A 5,537-nucleotide genomic window follows, 5' to 3' on the forward strand; every position below is an offset into this window, starting at 1 on the left:
ACACACACACACACTGTGAGTTATGGTAGATATGTTGTAATTTGTGGCCTGCACCTGCGCCTTCCTGCTTTCAAGCGTGCAAAATTGATGTCCTCATAAAACTGAAGCTTACATTCATTTGTTTCAGAGCAGGCTCCACATGCTTGTATCTACAGAAATTGCAAGTGTAAAGCCACAAAAACATACACTGATGCTGGCTGGACATTACAAAAGAAGAACAATACACTCAATTTAGCTTATGTAGCACACAAGGAAAAATAAATCAAATGGAATGTTAGAATAAATATAATAATTTATTTTTGAACCATACTTAAAAAATATAGGATATAGCTGTTTTTAATGTACATCTTGTTTTTAAACCCTCAAGGAATACATTAAAGATTTCATATAGCAAACAAATCTTTAAACCGTACATTGTAAATTAGTAGCTAGGCCTGCACAATTAATTATTATAAAATTCACACTCAGTTCACCCTGTTAATTTAATTTTTAAATAAATTTAATTTTTAAATAACTATTTTTTTTATTTTTATTTTTTAATGACTTTGATTCTCATTACATTTTACAACCCAACTGCATCACAAACACTATTACTTTTTTCTGTGAGTTTTAAACACAAATTGTATAAAATAGGTTATAAAGTGCTCCCAAACGCTGCGATGCTCTCTCTTCTCTTCGTTGAAGCCTTGATGTTTACAGGCTTGTGGTGATGGACAATGTGCTATAGGTGCCAAAAAAAATCTATGTTTCGTACTGCCAATGTTTTTTTCTTCTCATGGTTCATGTGTGCAATAAACATTACATCTTGTGAGAAACAAACCGTGGAAGAAAATCGTGATATGAATTCTAAGCTAAAAAGTCGTGATTCATATTTTTCCCTGAATTGTGCAGGCCTACCAGTAGCCATTTGAAACTTAATTGTCATGCAAGTGACTATCTAAAACTGCTTCTGTACGAGCACATTATCAACCACATTTCTGTCTGGTACACATAATCTTTGACATTTCTGTTCATTTCAGCCTGTGCATTATGGAAGCCTGTATTTAGTGGTGATGACTGTCAGTGGTAAAAATGTAAACGTCTAATCTAGGTTTACAGAAGTGGATGAACTTTACAAGACACATCCGTAGGCTTGACAGTCAGTTGTGAAAAAGTCAGCTCTCTTTCCATTCCTGTTTGCAACTTTTGAACTAAAAGTTAACGGTCAAGATAACGTTACAGGACAATGGGTTTTAAATGATTCAGACATACTCCTCTCTTTCCCTCCTACTAGGCAGTAAATGGGGCCAGAGAAAATAATTCTCAGTAACAAAGCCTATTTCACCTAACACTGTGAGTCAAGTTTACAGTGGTGCTCAAAAGTTTACATACACATGCTTAAGTTGACTAAAAAGAGGATAAAAAAATCATGTTTTGGAAATTTTTTTAATACCTAAATTAAAAAATGAGGTAAAATCCAACCTTTAAGGACACCAATTTTCTTTGTGAATGAATAACGTATTGTAAATAAATAAATGTTCTTATTTAAAATACAGGGGTCATAAGTATACATACCCTATGTAAATTCCCATAGAGGCAGGCAGATTTTTATATTAAAGGCCAGTTATTTCATGGATCAGGATATTATGCATCCTGATAAAGTTCCCTTGGCCTTTAGAATTAAAATAGCCCCACATCCTCACATACTCTTCACCATGCTTAGAGATAGGCATGTTTTTATTTCAGTTAGACTAATACCTGGTTTGATTTGCATTGAGAGATGATTTTATAGAAAGTATCCCATGCCTATCTCTAAGCATGGTGAAGAGTATGTGAGGATGTGGGGCTATTTTAATTCTAAAGGCCAAGGGAACTTATCAGGATGCATAATATCCTGAATCCAGGAAATAACTGGCCTTTAATAATAAAAATCTGCCTGCCTCTATGGAATTTAACATAGGGGTATGTATACTTATGACCCCTGTATTTTAAATGAACATTTATTTATTTACAATACGTTATTCATTCACAAGAAATTGGTGTCCTTAAAGGTTGGATTTTACCTCATTTTTTAATTTAGGTATTAAAATAAATTTCCAAAACATGATTTTTTTATTCCTCTTTTATCGTTAACTTAAGCATGTGTATGTAAACTTTTGAGCACCACTGTATATTGCCAATATTCCAACAAAGAGGAGAGGTCCAAAATTAAGGGAAGTGATACAGAATATAAGGTAATGTCATCAGTTGCCAGACCTTCAAGAGAAATTAGTGTGAATGATGATGAATATACTGAAAGTATTGTGACTCAATGGACAGGCTACATTTACTCGTCATCCTCCAGACAACTTCCTTCTCACAATATGTTACTATTATTTTTCAATTAGGTTTTTTGAATTATCTAACACTCAGTATATCAGATTCTGAATTAAAATGAAATGTAAGACTTGTACTGCATAATTTTGCCTTAGAGCAGGCAATACATCTCATCCATTTTGTTGCCAATTAATCTCATTTTGTGATTCCCATTTGCTTAGTCTTGTAGCCTCAGGTAATCTATAACTTTCTCTTGTTTGGAGACTTCATTGATTCACAATGGACCAGAAAAGCTCTTCGGCTGACAGGAACCGTGTGTTTACTGATGATGCAATGGCATTTGCCGTTACGGGACATTAGCATCTGTCTCAATGAGCAGTGCTGTGCACAGAACCGATGAGCTTTAGTTATAGACGTTTAGTTCTGAGAAAAACAGCCACGAGTGCTCGAGGCAACATTGCACACAGGGACACCTTGAAAAAACGAGCAGAAGGAGAAGTAGAACATTGATGTTGGGAGTGAGTGACAAATTTGACACAACATTCACATTTACAGTATATTTGGCAAATAATTTACAAATAAATTTTACAAATAAAATAATACTATTACAAGCAACCAGGGTTAAGGAGGACTTGGGTAATATCCATAGTGTCCTGACAGTATTTATCTGGGGCTGTATTTATTAATATCAGATTCACTCCTGCAATTGTGCTCAAAGAACTATGCTCAGATCTCAGAGAAAGTTCTTACACTAGCTCCTTACACTATTGAGAAGTTCTCATTTGAGAATGACGGACACAGAGGGTTTTATAACATTCAGAACGATAACATTTTAATTAATAATTTCATCATGTAGTTTTTTCTGAGTGGATTTGGTGTGCAATCAACACATTCAAAAGACAGCGTGCACTGTGAACAATGTAATACAAGAAAAACTAACAAAAAAGTTGATTTTAATCCAATACTGCATCTTGTATTTTATCCAGTGAATCTGTTAATTTTTTATTTATTGCAAAAAAGATTATAAAATCATTTGCTTTGTGAACATGCCTTGGAGACTATAATACATCAGACAATGCTTTGGCACAACTGTTGTCCTTGTTACTGGTGCATCTGTATCATGTCAGGCTGGGTCATTTGGCCACAACATCAAGGATCAGGTCAGGATATGCATAACCCATTTGTTTTGATTTTGGAATTTAAGTTCAAAAGCAACCATAGTTGTAGCTTGCCAAAGCATTTCTCTTCTTCTTCTCTTCACATCTTAATATTCAGTTAAGTCTCAGTCTAAGTTACATGATCTTGTATCCTGGATAAATATGTTGGATAAATGAGAGATCGGAGCATTGATTGATCACTGAAAAGGGAGCAGTAAAGACAGAATTATGGTAACTTTATTGTTGTCTTCCAAGAACAATGCATGCACAACTTAAATCCGTGCAAACACCATGCACATCCTCCATCCAAGTTTCATCAAACCAAATGAAACACTCTTTCTTAATGCCATTTTGAAAATGGAATAGAGCAGCTGCATGCATCATTCCCTCAAGTGATGTCCAAAAATAATTTTTGTTTTGCAGTATGCTGTAAATGTATGAAAGATGGATGACAAACCCCTCGACAATAATCACTTTCCACACTGCCACCTTTATTATCAATCAATCAATTAACAATGTCAGTATGGTTTACGATTAAAGAGCTATTTAAAAAGGGAGAAGGGAGTTGTCACAGCCGATGGTTGTGGGTTGATGATCAAGAGTAAATTTTATGGTTTCTTATAATTTAGAGGGTTGGAACATTACAATGCAACAGATTGTATTTTAATTCACTCACTTCTCTCATCTCCATTATTGTCAGGTCTATCTTCCTTTGCACCACAATCCAATTACACAATTCCCCGGAGTTGCTCTTGACTAATAATGCCATTCTACTATTTGTGGCAACAAGTCACAGCCCACAATCAACGCCTCTACATAATCACTGAAATGTAATTTTGTCTGCCTAAAAAGAAGAGTTGCTCTTTACAGAATTGGCTGCCTTGGAATGCCCAGCTGAGCCCAGGGCTTGTTAAAACTGCTATCAATCTCCTGTTTCTCATTCCTACTACCTCCTTTTAGCTGGAGGAGTGATTGCATGCAGCATTCTTTCCCGTAGGGAGGGAAAATGTGTTTCCCTGAACTGCCTGTGAGCCTGTCGGTGAGGAATCTCAGACCACCAGTGTGTTTTTCACTGGAATGAACCTTGTAACTGAGGCTGTAAGGTCCTTGCCCATGAGAGCTGACAACCCCCTAACCTTGATGCTGCTGTGGAACATAAAGTGGGGGGAAAGATACATCTCTTATATAATCCACTTGAGCCTGGGCCAGGTGCTGGTCATACCAAGGAGCACTCATTATGCCGACTTTCTTATTATCCACGGAAAAAGGGGAGGGAAAGGGGGTGGTTGTCAGTGCGAAAGACTGTGAAGAAAAGAATTCCTAATTTACCCAAATCCTTGGCTAATCCAGTGAGTCCCTGTTCCCTAATCCTCTCTATTCTCAACACTAGAAGCAGGAAAGGATGGATACTGCTGGAGAGGCACTAAAAACGTATTTTGATTCAAGAGCTCAGATGAGGGACAGCAGCTAAACAATGGCAACTTATTATCTTGAAGAGCTACTGGCACTGCTGGATGACTACTTAAGATTATTAATGGCAGGAAAATGCCAAGGTCAAGCTGCTCACTTCTGCAACTAAACCACCCACAATCCATTTAGGCTACTTAATATTGTATGCTTTATGTCTGATTCAAGAGAGGGAATCACATTCACATTCATTCATTGTATTATCTCACAGAAGTTGAATCATTTGTTCAAGTAAAATGATGTCAGTCCATCCATTCATCCATCTTTGTGCGCTTATTCGGTATCGTGTCACGGGGGGAGCAGCTCCAGCAGGGGAGCCCAAACTTCCCTTTCCCGAGCTACATTAACCAACTCCGACTGGGGGGTCCTGAGGCTTTCCCAGGCCAGGTTGGAGATACAATCCCTCCACCTAGTCCTGGGTCTTGCCCGAGGCCTCCTCCCAGCTGGACGTGCCTGGAACACCTCCCTAGGGAGGCTCCCAAGAGGCATCCTCACCAGATACCAGAACCACTTCAATTTGCTCCTTTTGACGCGAAGGAGCAGCGGCTCTATTCCGAGCTCCTCTCGGATGACGGAGCTTCTCCCCCTATCTCTAAGGGAGATGCCAGCCACCCTCCT

The 5,537-nt window shown here is 37.7% G+C and overlaps 1 protein-coding gene across 2 annotated transcripts in view; it reads left to right on the forward strand.

Moving 5' to 3' along the window:
* The window catches only part of tbck (TBC1 domain containing kinase), a 48,669-nt gene that overhangs the window by 23,209 nt on the left and 19,923 nt on the right, over positions 1–5,537 (forward strand). The window lies entirely within an intron of this gene.

This window comes from Etheostoma spectabile, chromosome 2 (genome assembly GCF_008692095.1).
Source record: "Etheostoma spectabile isolate EspeVRDwgs_2016 chromosome 2, UIUC_Espe_1.0, whole genome shotgun sequence".
NCBI classification, from domain to species: domain Eukaryota; kingdom Metazoa; phylum Chordata; class Actinopteri; order Perciformes; family Percidae; genus Etheostoma; species Etheostoma spectabile.